Source organism: Oryctolagus cuniculus, chromosome 13 (assembly GCF_964237555.1).
Source record: "Oryctolagus cuniculus chromosome 13, mOryCun1.1, whole genome shotgun sequence".
In the NCBI taxonomy this organism is placed as follows: Eukaryota; Metazoa; Chordata; class Mammalia; order Lagomorpha; family Leporidae; genus Oryctolagus; species Oryctolagus cuniculus.
In genome coordinates, this window is record NC_091444.1 from 83,864,029 (window position 1) to 83,878,737 (window position 14,709).

Consider the following 14,709-nt stretch of genomic DNA (forward strand, 5'->3'; position numbering starts at 1 on the left):
GAGAGGAGCCGGCTCAAGGGAGTTCTGCTGTGGGTTCCATCAGGTGCAAAATGTCTCCCGATTGCGGTTAACCTTGCAGGGAAATTGTTTCCTTTTGTGGGCCAGAGACCCCATCTGCTTTATTAGCTGTGCAGTGTATTGATAATTAAAATTTGGGCAGTCCTATCTTTAGTCCTCACAGTGTAGTTACATTCTGAGGAACTGATGAAACTGCTCAGTACTTCGGGACTGAGTGTAATATTAGGTGGGTAAGCCTGTTGTTGGCTTTTGGTTTATAGCTATTGGGCAACTTTATTTGGTAAAAATGCATTCAGGCTCAGTAGTGTATTCAAGGATGACCACTTAGTGAATTGTCTTTTTTTTAAGAATAAGAGTATTGAAGACCGGGTTGAGCTACCTATGGCAAAACTCCACCATTCCTGGGAAGGCCACAATTGGCAAGAAAAGCAGGTAGCAAGCTTTCATCAAGTAAGTTGAGATTCCTGTGTTTGCAATCTGAAGAGCTCACTGCTGAGCTGGGAGGGGAACTGCTCTGAGCACAACTCATTAGAGAACTGCTCTTGCAGACCTTCCCTGAAGGAAGCACTGTTGTGGTCAGAAGCATTCCAGGAGCTGCTGGCCAGCAATTGTGAATTAGGCTTGAATTGAATCCATTGCAAGTATCACAAGAGTGCAGAAAGGCTGTGTCCTCAAATGAGCAGCTCACCAGGGAGAATTTGACTTAACCTAGAAGGTCTGTTTATCTCCGCTTATTTCGCAGCATATTCACACCAGGTGGGGAAGATAAATCAGCCTTCAGCTCTGCAATGGCAGTGCTCTTGGTTGAGGCTGAGGATGCTTTTCATTGCATGCAGTGTTTGCAAGAGACTTAGTTCCCTGAGGATTTATGCCTCTCCTGTAAATACATTTTTGGCACTAAAACAAACTGAAGTATTTCTGTTTTAGTAGTATGGAACCAATGAAGTATTTTGCCTACAGGCATCTATGTCTTTAAAGAGCTAAATCTGCAGGATTACAGGATTGAGTAAAAACGAGAATAGCTAATCCTAGTACTAGAAAAGTACAAGGGATTATTTGATCATTAGCTTCCTCATATTCCTCATGTTTCTTTTTATTTTTCTGCCTGCTCTTCCCTACATACAGATGGTCTGGCTGTATTGGAGGCTTTTCTAAAAACTGAATTCTGTGAAGAAAATATAGGCTACTGGCTGGCTTGTGAAAACTTCCAAAAAAGATCCACCCACCCCAGAAGCCATCCTTATATCCAAGATAAATATATACACTCTGCTTAGAAAAAGGCCCAAAAGAGGTAAGACACAATTCCTCATTTCAGCATAAAGAGTACACTCTTGACATCAAGATGCAACAAAAGAAGTAAAGACATAAGACTAAAGCAAGGGCCAGGGAATCTGAAAAAGCTTCCTCTCCTGGTGTCCTGTCTTTCAAATAAGTCTCCCCAGACCTGGCAGGTGGAGGTCATCACACATTACCGCTTCTAATTTTCACTTTCAAAGAGCAGAGCCCCCTTCTCTAATAAAGGATAATGAGTGATCTTTGTCTCAGATGAACATGCTTTCAAACCAAAACTCTTATTATCCAAAATATAAAAGAAGCTATGACTCCCAGCTTTACAACTGCCTGGAAAAGGGTGTATTACTTGATGGAGAATAACTTTTTGAAGTTGTATTTATTTGCAAGGCATAGTTACAGAGAGAAAAAGAGAGGGAAAGACAGAGGTCCATCTGCTGACTCACTCCCTAAATGGACACAATGGCCAGGGCTGGGCCAGGCTGAAGCCAGCAGCTTCCTCCAGGTCTCCCATGTGGGGGCAGAGGACCAAGTGCTTGGGCCATTCTCTGCTGCTTTACCCAGCAAGGAGCTAGGGAAGAAGTAGAGCAGCTGGGAGTCAAACTGGCATCCATGTGGGATGTTATTGCTGCAGGCAGCAGTGTAACTTGCTATGCCACAACACCAGCCCTCAGAAAGAACTCTTATCCCTGGTCTTTCTTTTGAGTCAGAATGCTACCAGGATTTGTGTTGAAAACCACAGATCACCACAGAACCCCATGAGAAGAAAAAGGAGCCCCAGAGTAGAGGACATGTTCTGTTTCCTAAGGCAGAAGTTTTTGACTGCCAGAGACGAACATTCAATTCAGCCTGGGTGTTTGGGAAATATACCTCGCAACTGGGGATTCCAGTTCAGGTAGTAAATCAGGAAGCTGGTGACTGTCCAGGAGATGCCTGTATGAGAACAGCTTCCACCACCGTGAAGACACAGGCAGGAAATACGTGGTCTGAGTGGGGTGGGTCTCACTGGAAAAGCAGGACTCTGAGATGGAAGATAATGCAATGGAATGCTGTTGTTCCAGACTCACTTAAAATCAATAGGTCTGGGATTCTGTGGCCTTAGCTACCTAGCTCTACATCTTTCCTTAAATCCATCCAGGTTACCACATGGTTTTAGTTCTAGGTTTTAAGTCCAAACTAATGTAACATGTTTATTATGTAGAATCATCCATTCTATTGCTGTGTATTACTGAAGCTGAAGTGATGTTTGAATTGTTAAATGGTATATAAAATAGTGAGTGCTCATGTGTAGAAAACCACAGTGGCTGTTCCAAGTGCCAAACACTCTTGAAGGCAGTTAAGCTTTGAAGTGGTCTTTGAATATTTGAATACATTTATTTTGATAACTAATGTCATTGAATACTCAGAGTCCAGGTGTGAGTTGATTTGATTTTGGTAACTGGAAATATGACCAACATAAGATCTTTGTAGTAGAGAAGAAGCATGCATTACTGAATCTGTTCAGGGATCACAAAGTGACCTGAATTGACCAGTTTGGGGTGGAAATCCCTAAGGCATGACTGGGCCTGGGCTGGGCTGCTGTGGGTGGGGCAGAAGGAGAGGGGAGGTGCCTGGGACCTGCTGGCCAAGGCTGCAGGTGTTCCTATTGGCCCCTGGTCACCCGTGGGGCCTCAGCCCCTCTCACAATGGAACCACACATGCACCTCAGATCGTTTTTACCCCTAATTCCACTTTAAAGAAAAGTTTATCAAGGCTGGCACCATGGTTTGGGGTGCAACCAGAACTGCAGGGCCTGCATCACAGTTGCTGATTCAAGTCCCTGCCGCCCAAATTCCTGTCCCACTCCAGCCAACAGGTGCAGTGGTGATGGACAGGTGCTTGGACCCCACACCACATGGGAGAACTGGAAGGGGGCTCATCAGCCTTCAGCCTCACCCAAACATTGGGGGATCAAACCAGCAGATGGAAGACCCCTGTCTCTATGCCTTTCAAATAAATCTCTTAAAATAAATAAAAAAGAAATGCAAAAATAAAAAAGAACCAGCTAAATAGAAGTGAACTGTATGGAGACAAACACCAATATTACATTACTCAACTCTCCACTGCTCCAATGAACAAAGAAGACAAATAAGAGGGATATAGGCCTCCCCTTTTTTGTTATGCTTCCCTTGGTTCTAACTAGCATGGGCTTGCAGAAAATGCACAAGGAATCCATTCTCTTCTGTGGTCAATACATGATCTCAGAATTTCCTTTATTCATTTGCCTAACAGATTTTGATTATGTTACTCTAAGGAAAGGGAAGGCAACAAAACTGCCCTTTTCCCCCATTTTAAAAATCTATTATTTATTTGAAAGGCAGAGTTACAGAGAAGTGGTAGAGACAGATCTTCCATCTGCTGGTTCACTTCCCAAATTGACCTCAGCTGAGCCAATCTAAAGCCAGGTGCTTCTTCCAGGCCTCCCACATGAATGCAGTAGTTCAAGCACTTGGGCCACCTTCTGATGCTTTCCCAGGCACATTAGCAGGGAGCTAGATTGGAAGTGGAGCAGCTGGGAGTTGAATCAGCACCCATATGGGATGCTGGCACAGCAGGCCATGGCTTTACCCATTGTGTTGGTACTGTTTGTGTGTCTGTGTGTGTGTATGTATTTTTATTTCAAAGACTCATTTATTTATTTGAAAGGCAAGGTTAGAGAGGGAGAGACATAAGAAAAGAGATCTTTCAACCTCTGGTTCACTCCCCAAATGTCCACAACAGCAGAGGCTGGGCCAAGCCAAAACCTGGAGGCTGAACAGCAGATAATCTTCAGTTATTAATTTAAAATGAATAGGCTGTAGCTGGTGCTGTGGCATATAAGGTGAAGCCACCACCTGCAGTGCTGGCATCCCCTATGGGCACTGGTTCATATCCCAGCTGCTCTGCTTCTAATCTAGCTCCCTGCTAATGTGTCTGGGAAAGCAGCAGGAGATGGCCCAAATACTTGGGCCCCTGAATCCATGTGGGAGAACTGGAAGAAGCACCTGGCTTTGGATTAGCCCAGCTCCAGCTGCTTGCAGCCATGTGGGGAGTAAAACAGCAGACAGAACATCTTTTTATTTCTGTGTCTCTCTCTATAATTCTGTCTTTCAAATTAATAAATAAATCTTTAAAAAGGGTTTATTAACATATACTATAATCCAATCCAGGAACAGTAAGAGAAGCATTAAATATTGCTACCTATATTTTTATTTATTTTTTATTTTTTAATTGTTTAAACTTTTATTTAGTAAATATAATTTTCCAAAGTACAGTTTATGGATTACAAAGGCTTCCCCCCCATAACTTCCCTCCCAACAGCACCCCTCCCATCTCCCACTCCCTCTCCCATTCCATTCATATCAAGATTAATTTTCAATTATCTTTATACACAGAAGATCGATTTAGTTTATATTAAGTTAAGATTTCATCAGTTTGCAGCACACAGAACATAAAGTGTAAAATACTGTTTGAGTACTAGTTATAGCATTACTTCACATTGGACAACACATTAAGGACAGAGATCCCACATAAGGAGTAAGCACACAGTGATTCCTGTTGTTGACTTAACAATCTGACACTCTTGTTTATGGCATCAGAAATCTCCCTGGGCTCTAGTCATGAGTTGCCAAGGCTATGGAAGCCTCTTGAGTTCACTGAGTTCGATCTTACTTAGACAAGGTCATAGTCAAAGTGGAAGTTCTCTCCTCCCTTCAGAGAAAGGTACCTCCTTCTTTGATGGCCTGTTCTTTCTACTGGGATCTCACTCACAGAGATCTTTTATTTAGGTCCTTTTTTTTTCTTTTTTGCCAGAGTGGCTTTCTGCTGCTCCTCCGCACGCGGAGGAGCCACACCGGACCGGACGCTTGTTGTTCCCTTTTTTTACAAGTCCTTTCTATAGTAAAGTAAGAATAAGTAAACAGCAAACTCCCAAAGCAAGAATGAGTAGAGAGAAGTGAGAAAGAACGAAGTAACGAACTTCCCCGCGAACTCTCCAACGCACTCTCCAACCAACCCACACCACCATGCCATCTCTCTCCTCCTATATAGTCCTCTCCACCAATCCGTGCTCTGCTACCCACACGCCGAGCGTGCCGCTCTCCTCCAATCAGGAGCGGCTCTTGCAGCTTATCAAGTTGGTAAGGGGCAGCTGTGTAGAAGCTGTACGCTCCTCTCCCAGCGCCACATTGTGGGAGAGCAGATGCATAGAATAAGTCTTAATTCCAGTAACAGTATAGTCCGAGTTGCTCCCCACAGATCCCCCTTTCTTTTTAATTTTTTGGCGTTGATACGCACCTGTGTAAAGTTCAGCGTGATCTTCATGCTATTGACTGTCTTGTTTGTCGTGCTACTTCAGAGTTCGTTGAAAAATGTCCCATATTCAAGATCCCAGGGATTGGTTATTCATTGTTTTTCTTCCTCAAATAGAGTTTTTTTCTTCTAGCTCTTCTGCTGGTAGGTTTACCAACCGAATTCTTCTCTCAGGGGTCCATATTGGTTGTGCCACACCCTGTGGAAAAAAACAAACGGCGCCTCGTATTCTGAGTAAGGGGAATGGGCCTTTCCATTGGTTGTCCTGTAAATCCTTCCACATTACCCACTGTATTGATTCCTTATCAGCTGATTGAGCATGCATTTCTGCAGGTGTTTTACCATTCTTTTTCTTGTTCAAAAAATTAATTGTATAAAGAGCTAGGGCCAAGGCATCCTTGTTGGATGTGGCCATTTCCCCTATTCCCCCTTTTTGTTTAATTATTAAATTTTTAAAATATAAGTGAGTGCGTTCTACCACAGCTTGCCCTTGTGGATTGTATGGAATACCGGTAATATGGGAGATTCTGAATTCTTTCAAAAATGCAGCAAAACGAGTTGATGTATACGCTGGGCCGTTATCCGTTTTGATCACATGAGGAACTCCCCAGGCTGCAAAAGCCTGCAAGCAGTGTTGGATTACTTGTTGTACTCCTTCTTTATTCATGGCTGTGGCCATAACTACACCTGAATATGTATCTACAGTGACGTGAACACAGCTTTGTCGCCCAAAAGAGGGGATATGTGTAACGTCCATCTGCCAGATATGTCCTGGTTTAAGGCCACGGGGATTGGCTCCCGCAGGAATCTTTGGAACTATGGTAACAACGCACTTTTCACAGGATCTAATAATATCTTCTGCTTGCTTGCGGGGAATATTAAATTTAAAACTTAAAGTGTGGGTGTTAACATGCCATTTAGAGTGATATTCTTTAGCTTGTTCCAAAGCGGTGCATGCAAGCAAGAATCTTGAATAATGATCTGCCATCATGTTTCCTCGAGTAAGTGGGCCAGGTAAATTAGAATGAGCTCTTATGTGGCCTATGTAAATAGCATGCTCTCTTTGATTTAATAACCCCTGAATTTCACTTAAATAAGAATAGACTGAGGAGGATTTAAGAATAAGGCACTGTGTAGCAAGCATCTGAACTGCATTCACCACATATGCACTATCAGACAAAATATTCATGGGTGCGCTCTCTCTGCGTAATACTGTTGTGATAATAGCTAATTCTGCATGTTGTGGAGAAGGGGATGCTGTTAAGACAAAATATCGCTGATTGTTAAATATAGCTGCTCCTGTTCCGCCTTTAGCTCCATCCATAAATATGGTAACTGCCCCTTGAATTGGATCCCTTCACACCTTCTGCACCCGTTTTATTGAAACCTGTGTGCAGAAGTTAACAAATGGATGGCGAGGGTAGTGATTGTCAATCTCTATTTGTAGAATGAGAACTATGTATGCCCATTGCCAGCATTCCCTTGTAAAGGCTTCTACTGCCTCTTGAGCAAAGGGAACTACACATCGCTTTGGAGTCTTCCCCGCCATTTCTGTCACCTTTTTTATTGCTGTTAATATCAAATCAGCCACCGCTATGCCTTGGGTGTATAGTACACGCGGTGCATGTGAATGTGGGTATACAAACAACAAGGGTCCTCCTTGCCAAATGACTGCGAAGGGATACAGCTGTTCCATAAAAATTAATATTTCTAGGGCTTGTTGTGGATCACATCTTTCCATCTGCATTGCTTTAATTTGTTTTTCGATTTTCTGTAACGCCAAGTGGGCTTCTTTTGTCAATCTACGAGGGGAATCAAGCTGGGCATCTCCTTCTAAAATATTGAATAATGGCATCATATCTTCGGTGGTTAATTTACAATAGGGCCTCAACCAATTTAAATTGCCACATAATTTTTGGAAGTCATTAAGGGTCTGCAACCCATCTATTGCAATTTCAAATTCTAATGGGGTCACCTTTTCAGAAGTTACTTTAAGCCCTAAGTACTGTACTACTTCCCCTTTTTGTATCTTCTCTGGCGCTACTTGTAACCCAACTTTTTCCAAATATAATAACAGCAGCTTATATGCTTCCATAAGGTGACTTTCACTTTCAGCCATTATTAACAAATCATCCATGTAGTGTAAAATTTGTACTTTTGGGCACTGTTGTCGAACCGGCTCTACTGCCTGGTCAACATATAGCTGGCATATGGCAGGACTGTTAGTCATTCCTTGGGGAAGCACCTTCCATTCATATCTTTTGTCGGGACCTTGATGATTAATGGAAGGTACGGTGAAAGCAAACCTCTGAATGTCTTGTTCATGTAGAGGTATGCTAAAAAAGCAGTCCTTCAGATCGAGTACTATTAATGGCCAATGCTTTGGGATCATAGTAGGAACCGGGAGTCCGGGTTGTAATGCCCCCATGGGTTGCATCTGCTGATTAACAGCCCGTAAATCATGCAACAACCGGTATTTCCCCGATTTTTTCTTTATCACGAATATTGGCGTATTCCATGGGGAGGTTGATGGTTGCAAATGGCCTGCCTCTAATTGTTGTAACACTATATCATTTACCGCAGCCAACTTTTCCTGGGTAAGGGGCCACTGTGGTATCCACTTTGGCTTGTTGTCCAGCCATGACAATGGCAGCGACTGCATCTCAGTGGCCCCCACGAAAAACCCGTGTCCTGTCTTTTAAAATCGCCTTTGGGCTGGGCTAGGTCCCTTCTGCCTTCTCTGGAGCCTAATCCTCTCTCCTGATATCCCTTTTTATACATAATACGCCGTCCTGTAGAACTCTCCAATTGGTCCTCATTTGTTAATGTCAGTCCCAATTGTTCTAAAATGTCTCTTCCCCATAATGTGATGGGGAGTGCACTAACATAAGGCTGCACATTTCCCTTGTTCCCTTCTTGATCCTGCCAATGAAGCACCTGAGCACTTCTTGATGGTGTCATGGCCGCACCTAGGCCTACTAAAGTATTATCTCCTGGCTGAAGGGGCCATGACTTCGGCCAATCATTTTCTGAAATTGTACTTACATCTGCACCTGTATCTAGCAGGCCCTGAATCGACTTTCCTCTAATGGTTAAGGTCCACAGAGGTCGATCTGCTAAAGATAGGGACAAGGCTGCAAATTTCTCCCCTTGGGGTCCATGAACATCCTGCGCTCCAATCATGATCAGCATTTGAGCCACAGGTTCTTCTGGCTTGATTTGAATAATACCCTTTGTAGATTGTATTAGCACTTTTAACTTATCAAAAGGTAATTGAATGACTCCGGTAATGACCATTAGGCCTCTTAAAGCATTTGTTTCTTTTCCTATGATTATTCCAAGTCCCTTATGCTCCGCTGAAATTGTTTCTGCCCTCACCTCTATGGCTTGTGGCCCCATTTGAGGTGTTAGTACCGAATATTCGGTGGCTCGTAACTCTGCGCAGTAAATATTTGGTTTTTGTATTGTTGGGACCGTGGCACCCACCGATTGTTTTGGCCCCAGGGTGCAGGGGCCCACATTCCATTTTTTTGCTGTTGTCCACATACACCTGATCTTCTTATGGGGCCCGGCTCATTTGGCATCCTCAGGGGATTGCCTGCGCTATTCATTTTAAAGTAACATTCACTGACCCAATGATTCCCTCTTCTACAGCGTGGGCAAAGGCCTGGTCTTCTCGAGTTCTCTATGCCCTGCCGATCTCGGGCTGGAAATTTTGCCCTACATTCCCTCATTAGATGCCCTTCTCGACCACATCTAAAGCATATTCGTCCCCTCATGTTCTGTCTAAATTGTCGGGTTACAGCTACTGCAGCATGTGATCCAGAAGCTACATCATCCATGACATCCCTACAGATTTTCAAAAAGGTAGGGATGTCTTTATGCTGCCATGGTCTAAGAGCTTCACGACATGTTTTATTGGCCTGTTCATACGCCAATCTTCTGACTAAGGGCATTGCTTCTTCCACAGTTTCAAAAATGTTTCCTGCTGCTTCCATTAATCTGTTCACGAAGTCAGCGTAAGGTTCAGTAGGGCCCTGTACTATCTTAGTTAGGCTGTGTCTTATTTCTCCTTTTCTGGGTATCACCTTCCAGGCTCTTCTTGCTATCTCTCTCACTTGTAAGAGGACAGCTGTTGGTAATCAGGCCTGCTCATCGGGATTGGCAAATCGCCCTTCTCCATTTAACATTTCCTCATCCCATGCTTGATTCCCTGCTTGATAGTTCTGCTTTGAATATTCTCGCGCGAATTCTTTATAAGCAGCTAACCATAAGAGGAAGTCACCCCCGCCCAACACCGCCTTTACTAAGTTTCTCCAATCCTCGGGTATTAGGCCTTGCTGCCCAATGTTATCAAGGATTGCCTGAGTGTAACTTGCATGGGGCCCATACAATTGTACTGATTGTTGCAACTCTTTAAGTAATTTATGGTCAAGAGGCGTCCAACCCCTGTTTCCCTGTTGATCCTGAATTATAGGAAACACCTGGCCTGGTTCCTGGTACTGCTCCCAAGCAGGTTTTCTATAAACAGCTCCCCTTTGCTTGCTTTCGGTTCTCGGCCTTTCTATCTCCTCCTGCATACCTACTCCCTCCATCACTCCTTTTTCCTCCTCCCACTCTTCTTCAATCTCATGTGGAAAAAAGGGGCTTTTCTTTACAGGAGGAAACTTTGGTAGTACTAATGGGCGATACCGGGGTGGTGATTCATCCTTTATGGTTGAATTTGCCAGCCTTGTAGGGCCAGGATATATTCTTGGCATCTCTCTCGGGGGCGAGGTTCCCTCTTCAGCTTCCTTCTCCCCCACGTAAGCTTCCTGGCTCTCTAAATCCTTCTTTGATTTTCTTCTCACCTGTTCGTTACAATAGCTGCTCGCCTGGCTGCCCTGCCATAATTCTTCCTGCAATTCACTCCCCTCATTAAGCAACTCGATCCCTTCCGTGGGGTCCTGAAGCACCTGATCAACGAGTTGCCACAGCTTCAGCACTTCTATCGATTCCCCAGCCTCACGTAATTTCCGTCCCACCTGCCTCCACTGCTGTAGAAACCAGGGGGACGTCTCCACGACTGCTCTTACGAATGCATCAATTTTCCTGCCCCCTCGTTTCCCTCACTTAGAAGAAAAGCTGCGAGGAGGTGGGGAGTAGGAAGAGAGAGAAACCACATTCAGCCCACAATGGATGATCTTTAGGGAGAAATAGAGAATGGTGCCTAGCAGGAGGAAGAGGTAGCCAGTGGGCAAAGAGTAGCCAAAGAACTCCATTGTCTGTACCGTCTGTGACATGTGGGAGCGGTGGGCGTAATGGAAGACTGAGTCTCCCAGACGTTCCCAGTTAATACCTCTTTCCTAGCTTCTAATTTTCTTCCCCCACGGCTTTTTTCCTGGGTTCTAACTAGCTTTTCACCGGCACTCTTTCCGTCCGGCCTTCCCCTAGGCTCTTTGCTAGTCTCTCTCTCCGGTAATTTCCCACTTCTTCCCGTTTTTTCCCTCCTAGGTTTCCTATCTGAGTCACGGCACCATTTGCTGCTCCTCCGCATGCGGAGGAGCCGCACCGGACCGGACGCTTGTTGTTCCCTTTTTTTACAAGTCCTTTCTATAGTAAAGTAAGAATAAGTAAACAGCAAACTCCCAAAGCAAGAATGAGTAGAGAGAAGTGAGAAAGAATGAAGTAACCAACTTCCCCGTGAACTCTCCAACGCACTCTCCAACCAACACACACCACCATGCCATCTCTCTCCTCCTATATAGTCCTCTCCACCAATCCGTGCTCTGCTACTCACATGCCAAGCGCGCCGCTCTCCTCCAATCAGGAGCGGCTCTTGCAGCTTATCAAGTTGGTAAGGGACAGCTGGGTAGAAGCTGTACGCTCCTCTCCCAGCGCCACATTGTGGGAGAGCAGATGCATAGAATAAGTCTTAATTCCAGTAACAGTATAGTCCGAGTTGCTCCCCACAGCTTTCCATACCTAAAATACTCTCATGGGCTCTTCAGCCAGATCTGAGTGCCTTAAGGGCTGATTCTGAGGCCAGAGTGCTGTTTAGGACATCTGCCATTCTACGAGGCTGCTGTGTATCGCACTTCCCATGCTACCTATATTTTATATAGTCTAAGTATTGTATAAACTAAAATATACAACACTAGGAGTATGCTATCAGTAATTACACTACCAATCTCAGTGATTATAAATAAGAATTTTAGCAACTATACTGATTCTGAACAGTGATTCAATGTTTCTGTTTTTAAATTTAAAAATGCCCCTGAACTTGAATGTTTCTGTGTAGCTCCTCATAGAACTACAAGCCTTAGAAGTTCTATGCTGTTTAACATTTCATCTTCAGTGCCAACTTGATGATTACACTGCCAGTTTATAAAACACTTCACAGTCATGTGAACCTTACCATAAGATAGGACTGTGTAGAATAAATCCTTTAACTACAAAGACAATCTTATCTCACAAGGGAGGAAGATCCAGAGGGGTCAAATGACTTGCTAATGTCACTTAGCTCTGTTGGCACAGAAACAAGGAAAGCTCTCAGCTTCCTGCCACCTCCCCTTACACCACCTGCCTCAACTAGACGAGCCTGTAATTTTAAGGATGCTCAGGTCCCATGAGTTTAAATGAATTTTTCAAGGTTACATGACAAGTACCAAAGCCAGAAGTAAAAATTATTGCTTCCATCTTTCTCTTCCTTGTCCACAATGGAAGTTTGATGTACACTTATGCATTATTCAAATATCATTTACAACCAAGAAGCATTATTTTTCCCCAAAAATAACAATGACACTGCTTTTTCCATTGAGGAAGTTATTTTAATGGATCATGCACACATACTTGTTTTGTTTTTTACTTTGAGATGCAAAGAAATGAACAAGTAGACAGAGAAGTGGTATTCACCCTCTAGTTAACTGCTGAAATGTCCACAGCGGTCAGGGCTGGCCCAGGAGCAGGGAACCTAATCATCTGAACCATCACTTGCTAGCTACCAGGGTCTACATTATCTGAAAGTTGGAGTCAGGGGCTGGAACCGGGAATCAAACCCAAAAACTCCAATGTGGGACACAGACATCTGAACCATAAGGCTGCACCCTGGCTTCCAGACTTGTTTTGTCACCAGTCCTCTGAAAATTAAAGTTAATTACAACCTGAAATCCAAGACTAAGTAGTCCTCAAGTGTGTGTGTCTATGCAAGTTTATGCATGAGAGTTACTTAGGTTGCCCAAGAGTCTGCAGTTTAGAGAGAACAGAAGAGTGAAACATGTGTCAGAGGATGTCAGCATTGGAGAGGTGGCTGTGCTCTAGTCAGAGGCTGAGGAGGACAAGTCCACAGAGGGCAGCAGCACCTAGGGAGTGTGCGAAAAAGTAGGGAAAAAATGTTGAAAAATAAATATGTGAAAAGGATTTATTTATCTGGAAGACGGAGTTATAAAGAAGGAGAGACAGGGAGGGGGAGAGAGAGATCTTCCATCTGCAGGTCAACCCACCAAATACTCACAATGGCTGGGACTGGGTCAGATCAAAGCCAGGATCTGGAACTCCACCCAAGTCTCCCTCATGGGTGGCAGGGACTCAAGAACTTGGGTTGTCTGCTGCTTTCTCAGATGCATTGGCAGAGAGCTGGATGGGAAGTACAGCAGCTGAGACACAAACAGTGGCCATATGGGATGCCAGCATCAGTGGCAACAGATTATCCTAATGCATCACAACACTGGCTCCAACAAATGAACTTAGGTAAACAAGTCCAAATGCCAGGGAAACATCACATAAAATGCCAAGGATGAGCATTGTGGTGCAGCAGGGTAAACCACTACTTAGGAGGCATACCTCATTCTTAAGTATGAGGATGTCTTTTAACCACTTTTGTACAAGAGAGTACAAGCCAGAACACCATAGCATCTTCCAGATTCGGCACTGCCTGTTCTCAGGGGGCCCCCTACAAACTCCTGTGCTTCCGCTGGGCAGTTTGTTTTGGCTGGAGCCAGCCAGAACCCTGGGGTCATTGGAGTAGGAAATGGGATTAAAGGATTTCATGCTGCAGAATTGCTCCAAGCCAGTTTTTTTCACTGAGAGACAGAGAACCAGAATGACATGCCTGGAGCTCACAAGGCCATGCCTGGACACACACTCACAATTGATTTGGAGGGAATTAATTACTGTCCCCTCAGCAAAAGTGTAGCATTTTATTTTCCAAAACCAAAGGCTCATCTTGGTCATGTTGCCTCTAGATTTCTAAGCATGAAACGCCCATATGATTTTTTTTTATTTCATAATGGCGACTCTATCTGAATGCTTGTTTGTATTGTGTAGGATTACAGAATTTGGGAAGGAAGAAGGCAAAACCAACTCAGACCCAGAAAACATTTAGGAAATTGCCGCTCAATAAACCAAAATTCAGCTGAGGCACCCAAACAATGACAGCAAGCCAGAATTGGAGCACGCCAACAGCTGTGCCCTGTTTGAAAAAGACCATTCCTCCGGTGCCCTGAACTCCATATTGCAGCCTCAAAACAAGAGCTCACATCAGAAACTTCATTACAAACCATGATAATTGAGAAAAGTCAAAAAAACAAAGAGATGCAAGAATCCCTAGTGAATTTGGCTTTGTCAGTCACATAGAAACCACCTGTTTCTGGATTCATCCACCCCTCCCAGCTGACTGCTGTGCAATTCTGATTGAATTCACCAGAAAATCACAGTCAAACTCGATTGGTGGGTGTTAATATCTGTCCCCTCAGCAAAAGTGTTCCATTTCATTTCACAAAATACAAAAACTCACCTTGGTCGTGTTACCTGTAGATTTCTAAGCTTCAAATGCCCATTTGTTGTGTTTTTTATTTCATAATGGCTACTCTGTCCAAACTCTTGTTTGTATTGCGTCAGAATACACAATTTGCGAAGGAAGAAGGCAAAACCAACTCAGACCCAGAAAACATTTAGGAAATTGCCACTCAAGAAACCAAAAGTCAGCTGAGGCACCCAAAACAATGACAGCAGGCCAGAATTGGAGCACGCCAACAGCTGTGCCCTGTTTGAAAAAGACCATTCCTCCGGTGCCCTGAACTCCATATTGCAGCC